General features: G+C 37.7%; 1 protein-coding gene across 2 annotated transcripts in view; it reads left to right on the top strand.

The window, feature by feature from the left end:
• Nucleotides 1-439: 439 nt before the first annotated feature.
• Nucleotides 440-27,827, top strand: part of LOC141435664 (uncharacterized) — a 410,065-nt gene continuing 382,677 nt past the window's right edge. For both annotated transcript variants that reach the window (XM_074098407.1, XM_074098404.1), the window contains exon 1: nt 440-670. The gene's annotated coding sequence lies outside the window, so the exon portion shown is untranslated. The remainder of the gene's footprint in view (nt 671-27,827) is intronic.

Genomic DNA, 27,827 nt, shown 5'->3' with positions numbered 1-27,827 from the left:
GTAGATGAAAATTACTTTGCTAATTAGTTTGTAAAAAAGTCGTAATCACAACAGTCTGCAATTTGTACGACAACGTAGAGCGTAGATATAGAAATACAGCAGAGGTGATAAATAACATGTGAAGGTACTAAAAACGCCGAAATGCAAGTATCTAGGCCAAACAGATTTTAAGTTATGGGGGTTCCAAATAAAACCGGGCCGAAATGCTTCGTGTAGCTTTTCTGCTCTGCGAACTTTGACGACACAGACTGAATACTTGCGTGTTATCTGTGTGTTTAAAAATGTGTAATGTGCCTTACTTCTAATACTATAAAGATAATTCGTAGCACGTTGCTTTGAAAGTTCAAGAGAAAACATGAAACTGCAGCTGAAAAAGCGGCTGTTTGCGTTGCGTTGCGCATAAGTTACTACGGCCTTAGTTCGTAGCACTCTGCGGGAGAGGACGGTCGCGCGTTCGCCTTCGCCCCTCCGAAACTACGCGAATTAAAAAGTAACGACTATAAAAACAAATAAAAAACAGCCGGCCATTTTGAAAGTGGATTCAAATTGGGAACGTTATTTTTCGCGCGCGTTTGAAACTCTTAAATTGGGTGTTTTATGGTGGTGTGATCGTGCAGTTTATAAGTGCTTTATAGTGAAGTGTAGTGTTGGTTGATTAAACATGTAAAAGGTGAGTGTTTGATTGTAGCTAACGTCATGTGTTTTCTTAAATAATTGGGTAATTTTAATTTAATTATGTGCCGTAAGTTATAACGTAAGTAAGCCGGGGTGGCCGAGTGGTTTGACCTATGGCCTCTCAAGCAGAGAATCGTGGATGCAAACCCCAGCTCGCACCTCCGAGTTTTTCGAAATTCAGGTGCGGAATTACATTTGAAATTTATCACGAGCTTTACGGTGAAGGAAAACATCGTGAGGTAACCTGCACAAACCTGCGAAGCAATTCAATGGTGTGTGTGAAGTTTCCAATCCGCACTGGGTCCGAATGGGAACTACTGCCCAAGCCCTCTCATTGTGAGAGGAGGCCTGTGCCATGCAGTAGGACGTATATAGGCTGAGATGATGAAGTTGTAACGTATCATTTACTTACCTAATAATCCCTGGTACTTATTATAAAAGTTTGCACTAACCACATTACAATATGCAAAGAATTACGGAACAGGCTAACGAGGTACTTCCATTTAATGCCAACTCTACATTCCATCTTCAATTTACGTTTTCTGTAAACACTAAGAAAAGAAAGAGCATTAAAAATTATAACGTAGGTAAATAGACTACGGAAAGGGTCCTATGAAATAGTTATTTGTGCAACAAGAGAGCAAAGTTGTTTTTTGTTGCGAGTGTTGATTTTGAATCCCGAGTAAGCGAAGGATTCTATAATTGAATCACGAGCGTTAGCGAGTGATTCTAGGTTAGAATCCTGAGATCAGCAAGGGATTGAAATACACGAGATGCAAAAAAACTTTGGTCTCGTGTGACACATACAATTTTTCACCTCAGCAGCGAGAACATAATTTAAATGTAACATAAGAATAAAACCACATATACCTACCTGTTTACAAAACAAACACATTTTTTAAAAATAGAATCCGATTATTATCAAATATAATAATTACATTTAAAACCATAAAAAGAGTCCAGTAGCTACAATACAAATTGCATACTCATAACATGCAATCTTAACTTCTTGTACTAATGTCACACTTATTTTTTAATACTGCAAAAAGCCTCATCTCGGGGTAATTGAAAAGGTTGAACAATTAAACCATTAAATATGATTTTTATTAAGATTTCTATTACATAAACATAAATAGATTTGTTAAAAAATCATTCAATTTAACAAATAATAATTATACTGTAGAGGCAGTATACGGAATTCTTTTATAAAAAAAAAACAAGAGAAGCGGCTTTCGTGCAACGAGGTTTCATACTTTATTAAAAGATCGGGAAAATTTACATTTTGGAAATATTTCGATATATTTTTAATACCAAAAATTTAATTTAAGTTTGTAATCGACAAATTTGATCCTATCTCTTGCTTTTTTCGAGTTGAAGTGAAATGACAGATCAAAGTAAAGTTCAAATATTTGGAATTCAGTGAGTAGACCCAACACTGTACTCAGCATTTAAAAAAAAAAATTAAAAAGTTACTTTGTCTCACGGAGTGAGCAAAATGCGATTTTGCTCACTGATTTCTCATAGCAAAACCTGCCTTTTTGAGGTGCTGAGGTGAAAAATTATTTATTTTATTTGTTTTTTATTAGACGGAGTGTAGGCACAGAAAAACACTTTATTGTGTAGAATAAAAAAAACATTAAGATGAAATGTCTTTCACGTGTCGTATAAAGAGTAAAATAATCCATTTGACCTCAGGAAAATATAAATGGATTACATTACACTTACAAATTGAAAATTTTTCGATAGATTGGTTCGAACTTTCTCCATCATAATGTCTAGTCTTCTAAATCGTTGCTCTTGACAGAGTGGCCGTGGTCTTCGGTTGACGATTAGTTGCCAACCGCCATGACGGATATGGATAATAGTAATTTGTTTTCCCTTGCCTTCCTTACAGAAATACTGGTCCGAGAAGTTCATAAAATCATCTTTAAATAGTTGAGTTAATGTTAAAGATTTATGTTTTTCTTGACTCAAGTACTATCTCTATCTGTTTTTATCTAAATAAAACAAAATGAAGTCACTTCCCGCCTCCCGCCATATGTCTCTCTTTATGCACGCTTAGATCTTTTAAATTAAGTATATGGAATGGATCTTAATGGTGGTTTTCATCATTGATTGAACAATTTTTCAAGGAAAGTTTGTTATATAAATTACATAACCTGTAATACGCTTCGGCTTTGTGTGGATATAGTTATGGAGAACGGGAGACGAAAAATGTGATGTTACACCTTTTTGTTAGTTTCTTTTTATTTCACCTGTTTTTTCTTAAAGTCGTACGCGTGGGAAGCCGGGGCGGGTCGTTAGTGGTAATTAAACAGATTTCGATGTTTCGGTTTCGATGTTCAAAACGACGTCTTGAAGTATACATTGTCTCTCCATCCATCCAACCATAGCAGTCCATCTTCGGACATAGGCCTCCTCTCCACTTCTCCACGCCTGGCGATCGACAGCCATATATGCATCCATCCTCATTTGTGGTCTCCCTCTACTGCGAGTGTTTTCACGAGGTCTCCACTCGAGTGTTCGCCTCGCCCAACGATCGTGGTTCATCACCCATCTCCACTTATTCGTCTCGATCTCTTTCACCTCGTCTCGAACTTTTGTGACTCGTCTGATCCACTCATTCCTTTTTGGATGCATGACAGTTATCCCGAGCATTGACCTCTCCATTGCTCTCTGTGCAACACGGACATTGTCTCTAAGAACTATAAAAAATTACTTTGCTCACCGGCGACCTTACGATAGCTACATTTATGCAACAAATAATGTATATTGTTTGCCTCAACACTGTGAGAATTAGTGATGGGCCGAATACGAAATTCGGCCGAACTTCGGTTGAATAACCTGCCTCTAGGTGAATTTTAAATAGTAGACAGATTGTTGAAAACCCTGTAATGATTAAAAATACTTAATGTTTCTCCATGTTTAATTTGTTTAAATTGTGAACCAAAAACAATTTTTTAAATTCAATTTACGAATTGTAATTGTAATCAAGATGTTTATGAAAAGTAAAGGTTACCTACTAAGTTTATTGAATTTTTGTTGCATTTTCTACTGATATGATAGACATGCTTTCTATTAATTTCAGACAATATAGTAGGTACAAGTAGGTAAGGTTTTTCTAGTGCCGAATGTTCCGAAAATCGGTTAAACCGAATGTAAAACAAAGTTCGGCCCAATCCCAGTGAGAATACACACAAATCACACATATCAAACTATCACACCACTACACTGACGTATATATATATGTATATATATATATATATATGTCTGTTTGTTTGTTACTTCACGTCTAAACCACTAAACCGATTTGGATGAAATTCGGTGTACAGATATTTTGAGTCTCGGGGAAGGACATAGGATAGCTTTTATCCAGGAAAGTTGCATAGTTCCCGCGGGATAGCGATAAACGAATTCTGCGCGGACGGACTCGCGGGTAACAGGCTGTTGCTTATATTATAATCCACTAGTGTCTACCCGCGGATTTGCACACGTAAATCATTAAATCCAGCAGCTGAAATAAAATTTAGGGATTTTTAAAAATTCCCCCGGGAATTCCCGAAAAATAAATCATGGTTTTCATTGACGTTACATTAAAAACAAAGCCCAGCGGTTATTAGTTCTAGGTTTTATCCCTATCACGTGGGAGCATCGTGATAAAAAGTAGCCTATGTGTTATTCCAGACGTCCAGCTACCTACATACCAAATTTCGTGACTCTAAGCCCAGCGGTTGTTATTTAGAGATTTTATCCCTATCCCGTGGGAATATCGGGATATAAAGTATCCTATGTTTGAATCCAGGTTATAAACTAACTTTTTGCCAAATTTTGTCCAAATCCGTCTATCCTTTTCAGCATTCATAATATTAGTAGGATTAATATGGACCACCGCAAATGAACACCTGATTCATTAAATTATAATTGTCTCGCAAAACTAGCTTAGTAAACTGCAGGTTTTTCAGTAGCCATATACTTACCCATTATAGAGGTGAAATTTTTATTTATATAACAGAAAGGCGTTGCATCGCGTGTCGACATGAGAATTCTATGGTGGCCAATTAATATGCGAACGGGAATGGTATGCCAGAGGCAACGTATAAAACGTGGAAAATATCATAAATCGAGTTATGCTATAGTTGATAATGCTATAGGGTTAACGCTTATATACGTATGTACTTTAGGGAGAATATTACACAAATTTCTTGAACACCGTAAATTAGTACGGTGAATTAACAACAATCCTTCCTTATAATATCAATGAAAGAAAGAAAATACATTTATACATTTGATCCATAGTACAAGCTTTGCTTAGTTTGAGACTAGGTCCTAGGTCAACGAGGGCAGCCGTTTTCGCGCTCACCAGTTGGCGCCACTGTAGACAAAGGTCCTGACTGAAGTATAGTGGTTAGTTTGTTATTACGGGCGTGAAAACAAAATTTCCATTTATTATTTATTCACAACATAAGACAACAATATTATTACAAATAGCTAACACCAAAGATAGTGTGTAATTGTAAATCGGACGGAACGGACGGAAAAATGCGAAAGTTTAATAGTTACTGTTGATTAAACCTTCGAATAGTGACTGTTACCAAGGCATTAGCTTATTTGTTCTTCTGTGCGTTCTGTGCAGCGGCGATATGTCTAGAGATCAATTCATGAAGAACATACCTCAATGAAGCCGACTTCGATGTATGACGCTCGCTAAGGTCCGTACCGCAATAGTCCGTACAACCACTTCAATAGCTAGTTTTAAGGAGTACAAAGTTTGTTATTATTTAAACACAAAAATATATACAATATCTATAATCACAATTAACATTTATTTTACAAAATGGAGCACAACGGCACCAATATACTCGTATGTCCTACGAGAGTTTTTTTAAAGTGTTGCTGACTGCCGCCTTTTTACGGTCGAAAGGACTTGCGCCATGAGCCACCGACAGCAAAGAGGATGAAAATTCAAAAATTGTTCGCCATCCAAAATAAGTGCACAGTAACTGTCTGTCTGTACGGTATGGAGACAGTCTCAGACCCTGAGAAGGCAGGTTAGAGTAGTTAGGTTACTAAAAGATAAGATAGTGTCCTGTGACAGACGGACAGACAGAGGCTTAGTAATAAGACCATGTTTGGCACTTTAGGGTACGAAATCCAAAAAACACGTGGTCCAAATCGAAATCCTAATTCCATTGAGATTTATTGATAGCTTTGGTGCTTTTCATTTGGATTGGATCTAAAGTTAGGTCGTAAATCTGTCCAGGTGCTAGCCTAGTATAAAGTATACCATCATCAATAATTAAATGAAAGAAAGATAATTTGAAGATAAATACTTTTATTCACAACATAAGGCACACAAAAATTTATAAGTATAAATGGACAGCACGAAGGAAAGTATGTGTCATTGCGGTTTTGTCCGATAAAAATGTTTTTTTTTTCCTGATTTTTTTGTTGAAGACACTTGATTGTTGCGTTGTCGGACCTTTCATAGTTACCTACATAAATATGCCAAGTGAATCGTATTAATGAAAAACCCAAAAACCATCAGACCATCACACAGCATTTCAAAATCGCCAAAACCGTTTCAGTGATCCCCGAAATAAACGAAAATGCTGGTCTTATTTTTCTAGTTTTTTTGTGCATCTATATTTCAGTTTGTATTTTCAATTTATGTTTTACGGGATGACCGTAAAAGTCATCATGTCAGCCGAAAGACGTCCACTGCTGGACATAGGCCTCCCCCAATGCTCTCCACTCAGACCGGTCTTGTGCTTTTCGCATCCACCGCGATCCCGCGATCTTAGCCAGGTCGTCGCTCCATCTTGTTGGAGGTCTACCGACAGCTCGGCTCCCGGTCCGCGGACGCCATTCGAGAACCTTTTGACCCCATCGGCCATCAGTCCTGCGAGCAATGAGCCCCGCCCATTGCCACTTCAGTTTCGCAATTCTTCGAGGTATGTCGGTAACTTTAGTTCTACTGCGGATATCATCATTTCTGATTCTATCCCGCAGAGAAACCCCGAGCATAGCCCTCTCCATAGCCCTTTCAGTGACTTTTAGCTTCCTCATGAGGCCCATCGTTAGCGCCCACGTCTCAGATCCGTATGTCATCACTGGCAACACACACTGGTCAAAGACTTTTGACTTCAAACACTGCGGTAATTTGGATAAAAAGACACTGCTGAACGTTTACCTTACTGTAGTTGTTGTAAATTGACCAAATCTATTTATTAACATTTTTTTGTTTTACTAACGTACTAAATGGAAAGTTTTCATGATGTAAAGTTTACATTGTACATTTTATCTCCGTATCTATGTAATTCGTGTTTACCGACATTAAAAAAGGTTTAATTTCCCTTCTAATGATCCTGGAATCAGATAGGTGGAAACTTTTAATTGGTTTAGTTTGTGGGCCTGTTGTACGTGGTTCAATATTTACGTGCTCTTAAGTAATAGAGGCTCTTGTTTTTTTTGCTCTCGTCAGAAGGTAAGCTAGAGTTTTTTTTGGAGTTAAATCTTTAAAATAATAAATAAATAACTATCATGGGACACTTCACAAGTTCACACCGATTGACCTAGTCCCAATTCCCAAACTAAGCAAAGCTTGTACTTACCTACTATGGCTACTAGGCAACGAACAAACATAAGTATATAGATAAATACATACTTAAATAAGTACATATTAAGACCCGAGAACAAACATTCGTATTATTCCGTTGCTTAGTACCCATTACACAAGCTTTGCTAAGCTTACTTTGGGACTACCTAGGTCAATTGGTGTGAATTGTCCCGTAATATTTATTTATTTTATTCATACAAATATCTGGCCCGGCCGGAATCGAAACCGGGACCTCAATTTCGCAGTCAGGTTCTCTAACCGCTTGGCTATTCGGTCGTCAATGGTAGATTATTGTCGTGGCCTGGAAGTAGGCAATTGCTGGCTGAGTATGAGTATTAACTAATACGAAGCCAGCAATTGCTTTTCAAGCCGAGACTAATATAAAGCTTTTCTCAAAAATGGTGAATAATTATGAAATAGAATGAACTTTTTCTCAAAATATATTATAAAATTTAATTTTATTCCAATATTTTTCTTATGCTTTCCCGCCTTTTTTCATTAAAAATAAACTGCAGGTGTATTTTTCCACCGAAAACACCACAAGCTATTTCAGACCCAATAGAAAAAGTCCGGAGTTCCAACAAAATATCTGATACCGGCCATTAGCCTTGGCTGTATACGACTTGTGCCAACATTCCCATGGCCTTTTTAACTTAAAAAAAATATGTGACTGATTGCAGGCGCGCTAATTCATTATTGTCGAGCTAGCGCGCCTGCAATCTTTTTAACTTTTTAATTTTTCGCTGACCATAAACTATGCACTTCACCTTCTGATATGTTCTTACATATCTTCTTGTCAACTTTTACGGTCATTTTTGAGAAAAAATATATTTTCACTAGATTTTACTCATTTGGGCCGGCAGTTGAATAAAAATTCCACTGCAGGATGTATTGAATGTCCCGCGGGAATTCCCAAGGATTAAATCGTAGATTCATTACTTAACGTTGTTTTAAAATATATGCGCCATATTTCGTGTTTCATCCTAGAGGTTGAATTTTCGGGATTTAGCCCGATCCCGTGGGAATATCGGGATTAAAAGTGGCCTACGAGTGATTACAGACGTCCAGCAGTTTATGCAAGAAATGTGTGTTCATGTAGTTCCTCCACCGCGTTACTGTAACACACAAAACCACACAAACCCATCGATTACCACCACCAGATTACACTGACGCGTTTCGAACTCAACCAGAGCTCATTATCATTTCTTGTGAGCAAAGCAATTGCATTATATATTATTGTACATTGATATCGACCTCCGCAAACGCCTGTTTCGAAAAATATTTAAGTCCTATCTTCCATCAAAATGGCATGCAGTCGGCGAAATCAATACAAAACACGTGAATACTGAAACCCACGAAATAAGTTGGGATTGAAATCCAAAATTTGAGGCACGCGATTTCCCCATTAGGGACGTGCTGCGAGCGAAATCAGTTTGTGTGGAATTACTCAAGTTTTTTTTCCTATTTTGCGTAGTTTTTGAAACCCGCCCTCCACGTGATGGCGAGGTTAAAATGAAATTGGTTTGTTTTCATGCTACGACTATGTATACATTTGTATTTACTATGTGTTGATGTTCAATAAAGAGTCATTGTGTTGTAAGAAAGAAAGAAAGAAAACTTTTATACACATTCACAAAAACACACAAATACAACAAAATTTAAAAATAACAATAAACAACAAAAACGCAAAACTAAACATTTTATAATTTTTTATAATTTGTATTTCCTGTATTTGTATGTTTGTTTGTTTATTATCTTTTCACGTTTAAACCGCTAAACCGATTTAGATGAAATTCGGTATGGTATTGTAAAAGGCTGACCAGAATAATAAAAAACCTCGCCATATTGCGGAAAACCAATGGAACTAATATCTTGCACTGGTAACACTAAATTCAAACGTCATCTGTCTATTGCTGTCAAAGTTTAACGTTGTTAACGCGTCCTATTTTACTTTGTGTTTTTGTGCGTTGAAATGCCGAAGATTATCCAAAGCCTTGAAAGGAAAATAATTCACAATGTATAAAAGTATTTGTCATAGAAAAGTCAGAGGGATTAGAAAATATTCCTTTAAATTTTATTATTTGACTAGCTTTTGCCCGCGGCTCCGCCCGCGTGGTATTCGGTTATCGCGCGCTGTTCCCTCGGGAACTGTGCATTTTTCCGGGATAAAAAGTAGCCTATGTCACTCTCGGCCCATAAACTATCTCTATGCCAAAAATCACGTTGATCCGTCGCTCCGTTACAGCGTGAAAGACGGACAAACACACTTTCGCATTTATAATATTAGTATGGATTTAAATAACATCACTGACACCGCTGTCAATATGACTGGTAGGTATAGTATAGTAAGTGTAAAGAATGTTGCATTATAAAACGTAGAAGTGCTGCCCTCGCGTCAGATTTTTTTATATTCCTGGTCAACCTTTACCTATTGTACTGAAAATCATTACAACTAACGGCACGGCCATTGACCTTTAGTATTCTATTTAGTACCGCCGAACAAGTCCTAACAAATTCCAGTTCGAATTAGTTTCCGCCGAACTCCAATTTACCTGCTAACGAAAAGGACGTATCTGTACACAACGCTCATAGTCCGAGAGCCGGTACATATTTTAGGATAGGTGAATGAGACAGCGTAAAAACTTGAACTATGCTTCCTTTATGATATCCAAATGCAATCTATGCTCAAAGCCTTTTTGGGTTTGACAGTTCTTTGAATTTTTAAATACATAGGTAATTTTTTTGGTCAAAAATTGTTCCTAAAGAAAGTTGACTTCTAAAAATCTTTGAATTAAATGTCTGAGAAGAGGAAAAATAAACAAGCTAGATAATATAAATGAAGTATCTGCATTTTAGCCATTCGTTTTTTTGGGAACTTCTTAAACTTTAAACTGCTGCTAAACCGTTGAACCGATTTAGAAGAAACTTGGTTTGTAGATAGTTTGAATCCCTAGGTAGGACAATTATTGACTATTTAATGACTTTAAGTACATAATTAATTACGTGAATATTAAATTTCATGTGCAGTTATAAGATTACTAAACTTAATAATTTTATTAAAAAAAAACTAATTGCACCACTTACTTAAATGAAATTAAAACTAAAATGCAACTAAATAAGAAAAAAACTGAACGCGGCTACAGACGGAGTCCCTACGAAGCAAGGGCAAATCGTTCCTCAGCTTGACATAGGTACCTAGTGTCAAATGTCTACAGCTCTTAGACTGCAACGCATATACGCCCTTTTAGACTAAGCCATTGTATCCCTTACATGGTACCCATAAAAAGCGCCTAGCCGTGGAAGCGGATTGAAACTATGACTATCCAATCTCTATTTATTGCAGTCTGTTTTATTTTCATGGTAAACTACTAAAGTTTTTATTGAGTTAGAGAGCTTGTACGTTTAGTCATTGGAAATAAAAGCCCGTATTTATCCAATTACTAATAGTGCAGCGTTACATCATCATCATCTCAGCAGTAGGACGTCCACTGCTGGACATAGGCCTCCCCCATAGACCTCCAGTTGCCTTGGTTGGAAGCGGTTTGCATCCACCGTGAACCCGCGACTTTAACCGGGTCCATCCGTCGATCTCGTTGGTGGACGTCCCACGCCGCGCTTGCCGATCGGCGGTCGCCACTCGCAGCAGCGTTACGCTGCCATATATTAACCTTTTTTGTCATAATCTCTTTATTCTATTGCTGGCAGCTTCGTATTTCGAGGACAAGTATTGATTTGTCACTATTTTGATTTTCGTGGACGGACTTTTGACATCTTTGGAAAAAAGCGTCCGAAAACTAAGAAAACGAGCATAATTTAAAGAGTTTTATTATTTTTGTTATTTTAAAGTTTTCGGTCTATTCAAGTTGAGATTCAGAGTGCGTACAGTCTTCACCTTTTTACTACTATTTTACCCATCGACATCTAATATATAGACTGCATGTTTCTGACATCAAAACGGCGCACAAAATTTGTTCACAGCGCGGATTTGTGAACCTATCACTATGGTTGGTTGACGTCCGTGACAGGGGTTCTGTCAAAGTAATATGGATGATATGGATGGCCGTGGTGGCCTAGTGGTTTGACCTATCGCCTCTCAAGCAGAGGGTCGTGGGTTCAAACCCCGGCTCGCACCTCTGAGTTTTTCCAAATTCATGTGCGGAATTACATTTGAAATTTACCACGAGCTATGCGGTGAAGGAAAACATCGTGAGGAAACCTGCACAAACCTGCGAAGCAATTCAATGGTGCGTGTGAAGTTCCCAATCCGCACTGGGCCCGCGTGGCAACAATGGCCCAAGCCCTCTTGTTCTGAGAGGAGGCCTGTGCCCAGCAGTGGGACGTATATAGGCTGGGATGATGATGATGATGAATATGGATGATTGTTGCGCCCCGCGCTTTGTTCCAAACAGCCAGTCTAGTGCCGTAAAGTACATATGAAGATGTCAATGATTTTACCGAATATCAAGTTTGTAGAAGCCGGATATGACGGGTATGTAAAGATTGTTTTTTTTATAATCTTTTTGTATTTTTTATTTCAACTCCAAATTTGTTACTTTTACGGTCATCCCGTAAAACCCATATCGAAAATACAAACTGAAAGATGCATAGAAGAACTAGAAAAATAAGACCAGCGCTGGGAATCGAACTCAGGTCCTCGGCATTCCGTGCGACGTGCTATACCACCGAGTGATACAGACACAAATTTCTCCTATGCACATATCTCAGCTTGTTTTTTTTCTTATTTAGTCACTTAAGCAGCGACACTAGCGACATCTATGCTGTAGCCCTCATCGAGAAACTTTCAGCACCCCATTGGAACTAACCGCTCACCCGGACAAGAGATGTCGTTATTAAGCAATCAAATTAAGAATGAAAAAAGAAAGTTTCTCGATGAGGGCTACAACATAGATGTCGCTAGTGTCGCCGCTTAAGTGACTAAATAAGAAAAAAAAAACAAACAAGCTGAGATATGTGGTGCATAGAAGAAATTCGTGTCTGTATCACTGTCCAGTGGTGGTGTAGTGGTATAGCACGTGGCACGGAATGCCAAGGACCTGGGTTCGATTCCTAGCACTGGTCTTATTTTTCTGGCTTTTCTATGCATCTATATTTCAGTTTTTATTTTCGATTTTTATTATGGGTATGTAAAGTTTAAACTTTTGTAGTACAGTCGAACCATTTGATTCCTGACCCACCGTAGAACGTTCTCACAGTGTGATACGAGTACATATTGAATTTCCTTGTATTCACCTTCAACTTGTAACTAATCTAACTAACTTAGAAAGGCTGGAAATTTGTTGTCATTGTCATAGCAGAGTTAATTATCTCAACCGATGAAGCGATTTTTATCAAACATAGCTTAAAACTTTCACAAAAAAATTCGCTATCACGTAAAAACCGCATTGAAATCGGTTCATCTGTTTCAGAGCTACGATATCACGATTGCGTTGGCGGTTAAAAAATAACATGTCTCAAACCACCATAACCGCTATTTCTACATCAGATTTCGCATTTTTGCGAGACTCAAATAATTGTATCAAAAGAAGAACGCCACTGGAATTCACTTTATTTTAGCGGGTTTCTTTATAAACGCTCAGACCTATTTGTTCATGAACAAACGAAACTCGAGTATTTTTCCCTCAACTTCAAACGTCTATCCAAATGAAGCAATAATTTGCCCCAATGCTAACCATGATTGATCCAAGTTGAAATGGAAATTTATTCAGACTCCCAATTCTCAATAAAATTAACTTAGCAACTTCGGCAATGAACTCAGCTTCGGGTTCCGAGTTTTTTAACCTAATTATATTTTTCTAGTTAGTTAAAGGTGGGAGTTGCGTGCGATTCATATTGATGCAAGGTTTCCTTTGTCGTATGGCTGGCGTCGATAAATACAACCTTGTGATTGGCCAGCTTACGAGTACAAACTCAACTGGAATTAAAATAGTCTTACTTTTTATAGTTGAAACTAGGATATTTAATAGAAAGAAAGAAAGAAAGAAAGAAAGGTTTATTTTGGCTCTATAAGTACCACCTAAAACTAAGACTAGAACTAGCACTAAAACTCATCATCCCAGCCTATATACGTCCCACTGCTGGGCACAGGCCTCCTCTCAGAACAAGAGGGCTTGGGCCATAGTTCCCACGCGGGCCCAGTGCGGATTGGGAACTTCACACGCACCATTGAATTTCTTCGCAGGTTTGTGCAGGTTTCCTCACGATGTTTTCCTTCACCGCAAAGCTCGTGGTAAATTGCAAATGTAATTCCGCACATGAATTTCGAAAAACTCAGAGGTGCGAGCCGGGGTTTGAACCCACGACCCTCTGTTTGAGAGGCGATAGGTCAAACCACTAGGCCACCACGGCTTACACTAAAACTAAACGTTGTTATTTAAAGCAAACAAAAATAAAACTTATAATAATCTGTTTTTTTTTAAATGGTCATCCTATAGAATACTATAGGTTAGGTTAGGTATAATTTATAACAATTCTGAATAATTATTGGATTCTGAGAAAAAAGTGTTATGACAAAACGATCATTCTGACAAACATTACATTCGGACTTTCGATAATATGCGAGCCGATATGGACCCCCTAACACAAGCTTTGTAAATTTAGGTTTTAGGCTTAGAATAAGTTAAGTTTCAATGGGAAAAAAATTATGACAAACGATGATTCGGACAAAAAATACGGTATAACTAGCGAAGAGTATGCGAACTATTTATTCAACGCTGAACTCGAGACCAAACATTCGTAATTTTCTTAGAAATATCTAACCCGACCGGAGATCGAACTCGGAACTTCAAGCTTTGCAGTCAGGTTTACCTACTTGGCTATTCGGTTGTCTATTAAATAACGAAGGAATCTAACGCATTCTATAATAAACTGACCTTTTATTGAAGTCAGGTGAAATAGATTGAACGGTAAACACTATCGAGAAATAAAGTGGTTTTTAATAGAAGTTTTTAGGGGTCCGTAACTAAAGGATGAGGATATTCTTTTAGAACCCTTATTCTGTGACTCCGATGTCTGTCCGCCCGTCTATCTAACGGAGAGCTGCTTTTGAACTGTAGAGAAAGTACAGTTGAAGAAGCTGAATCGTGTACCAAGGTGGGACCTTATCATAATCAATTTCGCTATTAAAATTAATTTAAAGGGTTTTTTTTCTTTTTGGGAGACGTATGGAATATCAATAGTCGCACAATGGCTTCACCCTGATATTTGTCACATAACCTAACCAGCGAAAAGTTGGAAACCCCCGACTTCAAAGTTCAATATCTCAAAAGCGGTCAAACCGATTTTGATGAAACATGTCTAAGAAAAAAAAACTCATTCATATCAGTACACCTGTTTAAGAGCTACGGTGCCACAGAAAGACACACATAGCGGTCAAACTTATAAAACCCCTCTATTTGCGTCGGGGGTTAATAAAATATAAGGTTAAGTGGTGAAACAGGACCAGACATTAAATTTATTATAAGTATTCATAGCATACTGTGACCACTCTAAGCAAGTAAGTAATAAAAAACTCGTAATGTTAGAAATTAAAGAAGGTTCTAAGTAGGCACTATAGCTTAGTAAATTAGTGTAGTTTATTTTGTCAATGTACTTACAATCGGAAACTTTTTTGATCAGTTTTAATAAGTACTTTCTATACTGTATGGAGCGTTGGTACGGAACCCATTTGTGCGTAAGACAATTTGCACCTGGCAGATTTTTTAATTAAAAGCTAGCATTTTTTGTGTGAACAAGAAATAAGTTTCGATAAACAGAAAATATTGTTATTGTTTGTTGAATACCTAAGTTTATTTTTGATATATTTTTTTAAATTCGACTGGATGTCAAACGAGCAAGTGGGTGTCCTGATGGCAAGAGATCACCACCGCCCATAAATATCTGCAACACCAGGGGTATTGCAGACAGGATTAGCGAGCAAGATGGTGGTAGCAATCTGGGCGGACCTTGCACAAGGTCCTACCAACTGCAATCAATTAAAATTTAACAGTGTTATTGCTTTTGCTTAAAAAGCCGTGGTGGCTTAGTGGTTTGAAAAAGCCGTGGTGGCCTAGTGGTTTGACCTATCGCCCTTCAAGCCGAGGGTCGTGTGTTCAAACCCCGGCTCGCACCTCTGAGTTTTTCGAAATTCATGTGCGGAATACATTTGAAATTTACCACGAGCTTTGCGGTGAAGGAAAACATCGTGAGGAAACCTGCACAAATCTGCGAAGCAATTCAATGGTGCGTATGAAGTTCCCAATCCGCACTGGGCCCGCGTGGGAACTATGGCCCAAGCCCTCTTGTTCTGAGAGGAGGCCTGTGCCCAGCAGTGGGACGTATATAGGCTGGGATGATGATGATGATGATTGCTTTTGCTTGATATCAGTACGGCATTTGTTTGGCAACGGATGTTATCTTTGAGGATGAACTCGTAGAGTTTTAAACGTGTTATCATTTTGTGTGGTCTGCGTGATTAGGCCTGCACGATATGAATATTATGTAATGTTTATAGCGGTTTCCTATAAGCGGTAAACTTATCATTGGAGATATAAAAGTTCGAGCTTCAAATATTGCCGATGGTGCATCAATAGACACGCTTGATTGAGTGAAGGGATTAGGAATATCCATAAATTGCCGGAAACAAACACTTTCCGGGCTTGGCCCTCGAGATATTGTCAAAGAAATTAACAAGGAAAGGATGGATTGAAAGGGAATAAATAAAGTTTGGGGCGTTGTTGAACCGAGCAGCGGGTCGGTATAATTTATGATTAAGGATACAAAGTACTTACTTTGTCTTCTTAATCAGTAACAGTAGCAGAGTAAGTGCTTTAGAATTTGTTATGACAGTTTCTGCATCGGAAAAAAAGTGGAATCTACAACGTGTCCCTCTTGAGATAATGTAGGATAAATTGTGCAGGTGGTAGGACCTTGTGCAAGCTACCACAATCCTCGCTAATCCTGCCGTGAAGCAGCAGTGCTTGCACTGTGGTGTTTCGGCTTGGTGAGTAAGATAGCCGGTGAAATTACTGGCACGTGAGGTATCCCATCTTAGGCCTCTAGGTTGGCAACGCGTCTGCAATACCCCTGGTGTTGCAGATGTTTATGGGCGGTGGTGATCTCTTACCATCAGGAGACCCACTTGCTCGTTTGCCATCCAGTCGAATAAAAAAAAAAATCGAAATCCCTAGTAGAGTTTCTTCTTAGGAATATTCCGATATTGTTAATTATCTGATATACGAACGTATAAAAATATTTTTCACTTCTCATGCTCCTAAAGTTCATATTTATGCTGGATCTAGACGATATAAAATGACTTGTTATGCTCTAGTGCATAAAGTAAACTCTTCGTTTAAGACCAAAGTAATCGGGTGTCAACAGCCACAAAAAAAGTATCTATATATTTTGTTAATATTTAATAAAACTAAAAAAATATAATTATGTAGCATTGCATGAAAAATAAAAAGTACCTTGTAAGTGACCAATTGTTTCCACTGTTGCCATTTCATTTCCTCGCTATCGAAGTGAAAAGCAGAGTAAAACTTGAGCATTAAACCCATTTTCCCCTCGATGTGTCCATCCACCCTCGCCGTACCAGCTCGGGTGGCTACATGAACGCCTCGTTTTATTTTCTTGTTCTACGATCTACTATTATTATGTTTTATCATCCACGTAGATGTTTCGAAGTATCGTAAATCAGACATTTCTTCGTTAATACCGTGGCCTATGGGATGAGGATCATGGGTTATAGAAATACCCTAATCAACACGTTCTATTCGTCTTTGTCCAGAGGATTGAGAGTATTGAGACACATTGTATTCATAAGAGGTTTGAGTAGACAGCCATGGTAGCATGATAGTTTGATCTATGGCCTCTCAAAAAACGTTGCTTTGAACGGGCTCTTCTCTAAGTTTTGTGGAATGAGAGTTTCAAGACAATTATCATGGCAATGATGGTCTTTCCGAAAACGCTGGTAGTATAAAAGTGATATATAAAAGAGCGAAGTGCAGTGGGCCGGGCACATTGTTCGCAGGACTGATGGCCGATGGGGTCAGAAGGTTCTCGAATGGCTTCCGCGGACCGGGAGACGAGCGGTCGGTAGGCCGCCAACAAGATGGAGCGACGACCTGGTTAAGATCGCGGGATCGCGGTGGATGCGAAAAACACAAGACCGGTCAGAGTGGAGAGCCTTAGGGGAGGCCCATGTCCACTGTTGGACATGGGCCTCCCCCATAGACCTCCAGTTGCTTCGGTTGGAAGCGGCTTGCATCCACCGAGAACGCACAACTTTAACCAGGTCATCCGTCCATCTCGTTGGTGGACGTCCTACGCTGCGCTTGCCAATCCGCGGTCTCCACTCAAGAACCTTTCGGCTCCAACGGCCATTTATTCTCTGTACTATATGGTCTGCCCATTGCCACTTCAACGAGCCAATTCGCTTGGCCATGTCGGTGACCCTTTGTTTTTCATTATACGTAACTCCTCTTTTCTGATTCGATCCCGTAGAGAAACCCCAAAGAAAGCTCTCTCCACAGCACGCTGAGCAACTCTGAGCCTAAAGAAACACTTACAGAATAAATGTTTTGATTTTGATTTTATAAGCTAATCATTAGGAGACGAAATCCCGGGCCGCAGCTAGGTAGTATTTAATAAAATTACTTTTGATTTACAATCAGACCCGCGGCTTCGAAATCTTCACGGTGCGTCTCCTAATGGGGTCGGGGGCATTTTTACGGAGTACTAAGGTACTTCTAATTATATTAGGATCGAGGAAAGGACGTGAGGCGAGGGAATAATGAACCGATCGATAGTACAGGGTACAACTGGCCTCATTGTGTAGAAGGTGCAGGAAATCCAGCCTTCCTTACAAGGAAGACAGACTATATTTCTTCAAATGAACTAATACTCCGTAAACGATTACTTTGCTCACCCGCGACCGTATCTATAGACGTATCGTAAGATTGCGGGTGAGTAATTATTTTTATCTACATGCATATCATAACTTCCCTATTATATGTTCAGAAACGACTATCAAATGGCCTTTATTAAGAAACCTGGTATCTGCGGGTGCATCATAATGTTCACATTAAAGTACAGTGCATCTTAATGTTTAGATTAAAGTATCGGTAATACTTTTTTTAACAATGCATATCTGTACATATTGTAGAAAACTTATGACATGCATGTAGATAATAATTATTCAAAGTCAAAGTCAAAGTCAAGTCAAGTCAAAGTCAAGTCAAAGTCAAAGTCAAAGTCAAAGTCAAAGTCAAAGTCAAAGTCAAAGTCAAAGTCAAAATACAGGCCATATCTGAACATATTATAGAAAACTTATGATATGCATGTAGATAAAGTTATGTATGCGGCTATACATAATTAGGCTTTAAAACATTCGTGTGATCTTATTATGAAACGTTCATAAAACCACACTCGTACTTTAATGCCTCTCATTATGCACCAGCCACATAAATAACTAATTGTAATTGTTGTATAGGCAGCAAACGTACGTGCAACTCAGTCAACTCATGCATTTATGTTCCTGCAATTCCTCCGCTTTCACGCTGTAAGTTGACAAACTTTTGGGTTTGTGTGATGTAAGGACCTAATGTGGATAAATATTACATACTGAATCAAGAGCCGCACCTTCTGTTAATTATCTAAGATCTGGATCTCCACGACACAGGCTGTGCCTAGTGTGGGGATCACTGCTTCTCTTGTATTGTTGAATTTATTTTTTATGGTCAATAAAATTAATTCAGGATGTAATTTGGCCCCTACCTGTGCTAGTTATGTATTTAAGATGATTATCTAACAAGCTTTACATTGTATAACCAAAACATTAATTGACGAAACAAAATTTCAAACACTGCAATACACAATAACAATTAATGTATGGGGAACAGAGAGAAGAAATACGAAATTATCCATCTGGTTAAGTAGTTAGTTAATAGGTTTGTCTTCGCATGCAATATCTCGCAGTTGTTTTGTGTACACAACCTTTGCCATATTTATCATCACCCGAGAATCGTATTGCTTTGTCATGACACTACGCAACTGATATCTTATCCCAGAGATTCAATTACCAAACAATCCAACAAAATGTCACACTCACTTTATGTATTTGAGCCAATCAACTACCGACACTTTGGGCGTCTCCTGCGTTACCAAAATTGTCTCTGGCGTTACTAAAAATATATATTTCACAGTTTAATAGGTTGAACTTACGTAGGATGACATGTAAAACAACAAAAAAAACATGTTTACTTACAAAAATCTGCAATTGTTTGAAAAATGTCGCGGACAGATTAGTGTCGGTAAAAAAGTTGATTGGCCCATTTTAAATATTTAGCATAATCCTCTTTTTAACTAAGCTCAAGGCTAGCTTTCAGTATTTTCTCCAACAACCTCATTATTTTCCGGGACACAAAGCTTATGCCCGTCCAGGGAATGTTCCATTTGTCCGAAAAAGCATCCCTGGGATACAACGACCGACGGGGCAAATATTAGTCTCAAGTGTGGCCACGCTTATATACGTGCCGTGTTGTTATTATGCCTTTATAGGAATAACCACAGAAATAATTGTAAATAGGGAATAGAAATGGCATGCGAAGTAAATCTATAACATTTCAACTAGTAATTTCTTGTATATTTGTTTATAGCTAGTAAAGTTAGATTATTAGAAAATGTTGGACACGTACTTTTTATTTTGTCAATTAAACAATAGTACATTGTGTTTTAAGGGCGGTAAATAAAGAATTACGAACGAGAATGTATTAGAAGAGAGATTTTTTTTAATGAGTCGATGTTCGTAGTTTTAGTACCACCCGTGCGACATACAATGTTTTTCATCACATTTGTGAGTAAACAATTTTAGTAGTTTTTCTTTTAAAAATATTCAATTTTATTCGCAAATTGTATGTCGCACGGCGGTACTAGAATTACGAACATCGACTCATTAAAGCCCTCAGTCTTCGACTTCGGGCTTCTAATGTTTATGGGCGGTGGTGATCTCTTACCATCAGGAGACCCACTTGCTAGTTTTCCATCCAGTCGAATAAAAAAAAAATAATAATAATAGACTTTCGTTCGTAATTCCTTATTTACCGCCCTTAAGACACAATGTATCTACTACGAAGACATAGCCAGCCTACCTACAACCCCTATGGCGGTCCCAAAAAAGGTCCCAAAATTTGCATATATCTTATGTACTTCCGTTCCGTTACTCTCATATAAGTGTATATGGGGAAGGTAACGGAATGGAATACAAAATTTTGGGACACTTTATTCACCCATTAAAATCGACAGTACTCGTGATTCTGAGTAGATGTAACATAAACATTTCAAAATCCCAGAATAAAGTTAGGGGTAAACCTTTTTAAGAGAAAGGTCCACCTACACCTATTCTAGATGGAGCGCCGATGACATTTCTATTTGTCTTATTATCTCTGTAAGATCAACATAGAGGATCCTCCGTTTTACATGAACCGCAGGTGCTAAGCGAACTTAACGTTTTAAACTTTCGTGATTCTCACTCATAGTCAAAATACCATAAACTGGACTTATCACGCTATTTTTACACAAGTAATATTTACCTCGACGTTTCGGCAACGTTACAGTTGCCGTGGTCACGAGTAGACTGAAGTGTGGGGTGTCAAGTCTGCCTAGCAGCGCGAGTCTTCAAACTACCCGCACTTGATCACTAATAGTACCGGCACTCGTATCACGAACTACCCGCACTTGGTCACTTTTATTAGTCACCCCATCACACCGACACACAACACTAACAACGTCCGATCGTCCCTCCGAACATTCATCCCGACGCCGACACTTATTAATAACAGAATTCCACGAAGATGAAAGCTTATACCCATCTTCCCGGTTGAAATTCTTATGCTTTTTTATTTCAACGTCGAGGTAAATATTACTTGTGTAAAAATAGCGTGATAAGTCCCGTATATGGTATTTTGCTAAGCGAACTTGTTAGTTGTCCGCTGTTCTTAGTAGTCTGTTGTTGCTATGTATGTAAGGGTACATCCTGCTGAAGTATTTCATGCAACAGTTGTATAAGAGGGATCAAAAAAGGCGAGTGTCGTGGGTGAGGGTGAGCGTAGCGAATATCGTAAGAAGAAGACGCCACGAGCTTTTTCGATTTAATTATACAACGTTGCGTACAATACTTTTTCTGCCACCAGGTAATTATTGAATAAAATACAAAATTAGAGAAAATGTAAACTAAACGGTTTTTTTTTGGTAAAGAAAATGCAAAGAGTAAACTACAATAAAAGAGTGGAAAACTTGTTTATGTTAAAATTTGTTTTTAATAAACTTGCCAGTGATGTTCGAAGAGTTCTTGTTCTATTAAAAAACCATACATGTATGGATGAAGTAATTTCTTAATTTAGTATTCGCACATTTTTGTTACAGTTTTATTGGCTGCAGCGTATTGTTTTAGCAACATTACGACACAATTGCTGTTATGGGGAGTAGAGATTAGACTTTTCCATAGTCTTTTTTATATTAGTGTTCGTGATTGAGTAAATCACAAATGATATAGTATTATCAAATTATTATTAGTATATTTTAACTCAAGTAGAAGATATATATTTAGTGATATATATTTTTTAATATAAACATAAGAAATAATAAAGTTTTAATGTTCTAAAATTTTATTATGACTTTCAAAGTCGAGTCTTTGATTCAAAGTCGGAATAAAATAAAATCATAGTAAATATCATAATAATATGGCGCAGCTGTAGTGGATGTCATGTCATTGTAATGAAATAACGTTCCTGAATACTTTTGACATATTCTTTGTTCTATTTTTAGGTTTACGTAAGCCACGTTATTATTAAAGAATACAGTCATGCTTGTGAAAATAAGTTCTACCAAAAGGACGATATAGCTACGCATTTTTGTCATGTCTCAAAACAATATGTCAGGAAACAATTTGAAGTGTATCATATTTTAGGATTGCGTATCTCTACGAGCCTCTTGTAAGTTAAAAATGTAATTGTTAAACCTCGGTTAAGGTTGACAGCTCCGTACATTTTTACACTACATAACACTGAGTTAGTAGTTAACTATGAGTTAAAGGTTAGCCCTGATCGGTGCCAGCTCGCCCAAAGGAAATAAGGAAGTTTTATAAGATCATTCTGTCCGTTTGTCTTTCAAAGCCAGTTTTCTAAGAAAACTGTGGAAAGTTGAAACACTAGCTATGGTCCTTTAAAACAGTTACAAAATACACTTTATGAATTAAATTCAGGTTTTGTTCCGCGTACCTTGATTATAGAGCAGCTCGATATTTCGGCACAGTCGCAGGCGCCATGATCACGAGACGACCCAAATTTAATATATAAAATTAGTTTATGACCGTGATAGTCTAAAATATTGTGTAGTTACAAAATAAAGTTTCTGTTTTAGGCGCAACTTACTTTTGAAAGTGCATTTTGATACAAAACCGTGGAAATCAAAACCTATTAGTTACTTTTCGTTGACATAGAGTTATGAAATCTGTCAGAGAGACCTCACAACAAGTATTTAAAAGAAAAAATATGCTGATTCGCAAAAGTTTTCACTTCGCATGCTCGTAATGTTCGTATTTATGCTAGATCTAGGCGACATAAAATTACTTTTTATGCTTTAGTGCATAAAATAAAATATTCGTCTAAGACCAAGGTAATCAAATCAATCAGGCAATCAGGTGTAAACAACCACAAACTAAGAAGTCTGTAGGTACATTTTTTTATTTTTTTTTTATTTATATTAAACTAAAAATCAACTAAATCAATCGAAATAGATCAATAATATTAAAAATGTATAATTATAACTAATGCATGAACAATAAAAGGTACATAGTAAGTCAACAATTGTTTCCACTTTTGCTATGTATTTCATTTCCTAGCCATCTATATGAACGCCTCGGGTAAAATGGCTCGTTTTATGCTCTCGTTCAACAATCTACTATTGTTTTTCATATTATTACTGTGAAGTACAAACGTATTTTTGCTTTTTATATTTGTACGGAATCTTCGGTGTACGAGTCCGACTTGCACTTGACCAATTTTTATTATTTGGTTCGGTCAACATTAGGTATGATCCATACTTATTAATAAACACACAATATTTGTTTCCTATTGAGTGTTGGTAATCATTCGTTATTATTTTTTTGTCTTTTATTATATTACATGTGTCGTAAATACATTTGAGTCATCCATTACACGACTTTGTTTTTATTACAAGCTTTTCCTTAGCTTGCCCTGTTTATTTATTTGTTTAGGTCTAATTTTGGAAGCTAAATTTGACCCACTTTCAGCAGTCTAATTGACTTAAAATTTGACTTAATTTTGTAAATTTAGTGACAATACAATAATCTGGTAGTGACATCTTGCTGGTCCTATCAGGACCGTCTCCGCAGGAGCGAACTCCTCAATGGTTAATAGTACCGACTTGAAATTTGGTACGGATATGCAGTTTAAATGACAATGAAAGTATAGTAAACAAAAAAATACCTACAGTCAGCAAAAAAGCTTATTTATGTACCTAAAATGGTATTTAAAACTAGCTAAGCGCGATTCGTCGCGAGTTAGTAAAAATCTAAAGATAATTCATCATCATCATCAGCCGGAAGATGCCCACTGCTGGACAAAGGTCTCCCCTTAGAACGCTACAATGAACGACAACTCCCCAACTTGCATCCACCGGTTGCCCACTATTTCACGATGTCGTCAGTCCATCTGGTGTGAGGTCTGCCAACGAGTCGTGGTCGCCACTCGAGGACTTTTCTTCCTAACCGGTTATCTGTTCTTCAAGCGATGTTTCCCGCTCCTTGCCACTTAACTTGCATATTCTTTGAGCTATGTCGATGACTTTAGCTAACCGACACGCACAAAAACAAACAAAACAGACACTTTGAATTCTTAATTCCTTCTTTCTTCCACAAATAGTGTTTTATTTTGTACAAGCTGTTACCCGCGACTCCACTCGCGTAGAATTCGTTTATCGCTATCCCGCGGGAACTATGCAATTTTCCGGGATAAAAACTATCCTATGTCCTTCCCCGGGACTCAAACTATCTGTATACCCAATTACATCTAAATCAGTTCAGCGGTTTAGACGTGATGAAGTAACAAACAAACAAACAGACTTACAAACTTACGCATTTATAATAGTAATGGAAAGTATGCATACCTACATAATTATAATAAAAGACTAGCATAACGTGACAGCTAAGTCATTTTTCATTAGCCAATCATCGCCATGAAAATAGCGCTGTGTTTGATTTGTGATTTATGATCTCGGGTCGTAGGCTAAATTAAAATCGAGTGGAGTGTTGTTACAGCGATGAGTTTTCGAAATTAAATTGTAACTAGCTTGAGGGCTTTACTTGTTTTGGAAAAAATGGTTAATTATGTACCTAATATAATTTAAGCTTTCGTGAGACATATCTGAATAAGTTACAAAAATTAAACGGTCTTCCGTAAAGATCGAAACAAGGGCTCTTCAAGGCTAGTGAATAGGCTGTTACTGAACCAGTGAGATACACCTTTGGCCTCATCTGCTCTTAACATCAGGTGAGACAGGGGTCAATCACGATCAGTTTTATTTAAAAAAAGCCGAATTGAAATGGTTTTAAATTGTAATAAGGAAATGGAAAGAACAATAAGACAGAAACAATGTGTTGGTACAACCAATCTGACAGAGCAACTGAATTTGATGTACTCTGTCAGACGGATTGTACAGCCACCAGAATTAATATCTGCCACAGCGGAGCGTGCAAAAATATCTGACACGTCCTTCAACCCTATAAATAGAGTCGTATCAGATATTTATGCACGTTTGTTGTATCAGATATTGGTGCTGGTGACTGCACAGGATTCAAATACCAAATTAAAAACTAAACATATCTAGGCACATAAAAAGGAGGCATTGTCCCAGCCAGTTGCCAACGATAGTTTGAGGTACAAAAAATTCGTTTATCGCCATCGCGAGGGAATTAGGTAATTTTTCGGGATTAAAACTATTCTTTGTCCTTCCCTGGGTCTCAAATTATCTTTATACCAAAAACATGCATTTTCCCAGAGCAGGGATTAAGCTAGATCGTTTGCGTTATTATTGGCACATTATAAAATTTATGATTATATATCATGGACAGGGATATTTCGAAATAATTCCGATCCGCGTTGGCGATCCCTTACTTCAAATAGCGAATCTACTGTGTTAAAAATGAAGTTGTGTTGTATAGATATCATAATATTGTAAATCTGTTTAAAAAATATATATACCTCGTTGAGTGTCTTGCCGAATTCTTCTCAACAGAGGTTTTTCCGAACACGGTGGTGTTTATTTTTGACATTCATCGAATAAAGATATTTTGACTTTTGTTTACTCCCGAATGACCCTTAACATAACGAACGAAGTGATCCGACAGAGAACCAAAGTTATCGACATAGCCCACCGCATTAGCACGCTGAAGTGGCAATGGGCCGGCCATATAACCCGAAGAACCGATAACCGTTGGGGTAGACGAGTTCTTGAGTGGAGACCACGGATCGGCAAACGTAGCGTAGGACGTCCTCAGACTCGGTGGAGCGATGATCTTCGCAGGGCGGCTGGCAAGAGCTGGATGAGAGTAGCCGAGGATCGTGCTCAGTGGCGTGCCATGGGAGAGGCCTATGTCCAGCAGTGGACGAACATAGGCTGAGGATGATGGATGATGATGATGACCCTTAACAGCAAGTTTCGTCAAAACCATTACTCATTTCTGTTATCCCTATATAAATATACCAGAAATTATGCCGCGTTGCACCCAGAACGTTTCCTGAAAACTGACTCGTTTATGACCTATTTAAAGCCGAAAATTTGCAAAGTCAAACAATGACCCTCACGCTATTTGTACGTAAAGGAACGTAAAGATTCGTCCCTCGTCACACCTTCTGTCGTAGGGGACAAATAGTCTCCTTGCCTTTTCCCACCCAGAGTTCAACTATGAGTTCACCGTGACAAGCGAGTTTGTTACCTGTGAAACTTTTGAATGAGCAAGAGGTAAATACAGCAGATTAGTGTGTTTTTAAAAGACGACAAACAGCAATTCGGTTCACCAGATGTAAAATAAGAAAAAACCTGCCAAGTGCGAGACGGATTCGTGCACGCAAGGTTCCGTACCATTCCCAGCCAGCACAAACCTTCTGAGTAAGTTTTTTATAATAGCAGTCACAGAAACGAATTGCTGAATAAGACTACCGTAATTAGCTGATTTGGCGCTTACTCAGACGTTACTCAAGCAATTTGGGCACAAAATTATACCGCTAATAGCTGAGTAATAGCAATATAACACATGAATAAGTTTTGAATAATTGTACGACAAGCTGAGTATCTTCTGCATAAAAGCATTTTGTTCTTTTATGCAAGTATTACAGCTCTGTTATCCAGAAGATGAATGAATGATGAATGAACTATATGCTTAGTCCTTCAAAGCTCAGATATTCAGATGATACACAGCTTTAAGCTTATTTCAGAACATTTATCAAGAATTTATTCGAATTAAATTTGAAGTTGACATAATCGAACACAAAAATAAATTAAAAGTGCACGCGTTGTTTGGTGACAGCAGCAGAAAATAAATGGCCAAATTTTAATGTCCTAGCGGTAAATAATTTATACGCTTATTTGTGCTAGAAATAGTAAATTGTAGGTGCGCATGCAACTTTACCGTGTATTCATATATACATTTCGTGCAAAATTTTTACGCGCTACCTGATAAACCAGGTTTTTGAGAAATAAACAACATTTCGTCGTTGGTTTGTTTTTACGAGTGAAATATTTTTATGTTCTTATACCATTTGAGGGTTCAAAAGTAACCTTGTAATACTTTTTACAAGAATATTATACCGATTTCGTTATCATAATTGAGTTTTCGAATATAAAATTTCTCATCATTTAATAGGTTATGTTATTCATTATGGCGACGCTCATTCTGAATAAAGTCTGCTTGCACAGCGGCTCCTCGTCTAATGTCTGCATAACAGACCTTATGTGTCCACTTATTAGATGTTCTCTGGTTAAAAGTGGTCTGCCCACAACATATTTTCGATAACTGTTCTATAATCATACACACTCGTAATATAAATCAAACAATTAGGATTCAGTCATAAAATAAATGAAAACCCACAGTATATTTTTAGCATTTTTTTTGATAGGCGGCATTTACACAACACACTTTAATATTAAGTATAAGCGCGCGCACTAAATCGAAATGTCAAACTACTAGCCGCATAAATGCTGACAAATATTGCAAAATAGTTCTGCTAGCTTAAAAAATGTCTACTTTTCGTGAATACTCAGCCAACTTCTGCATAAGAATCTGTTACTTTTGCTTTTACCCCAGTTAGCTGCACATGACAGTAATTTCGTACTTAAAGCGGAATAAAGTAGTTTATAAACAGCTACCTTAAATTCTGTTAACTAACTATATGCTTCATAACAGGAACTACACCTACTTTATACAGCAGCTGTGTAACTGTCAAGATGTGGTGTGTAATACAGC

The sequence above is a fragment of the Choristoneura fumiferana genome, chromosome 15 (assembly GCF_025370935.1).
Source record: "Choristoneura fumiferana chromosome 15, NRCan_CFum_1, whole genome shotgun sequence".
Classification (NCBI taxonomy): Eukaryota; Metazoa; Arthropoda; class Insecta; order Lepidoptera; family Tortricidae; genus Choristoneura; species Choristoneura fumiferana.
The sequence above is the reverse complement of the archived record's forward strand: the minus strand, read 5'-3'. Positions and strand labels throughout refer to the sequence as shown.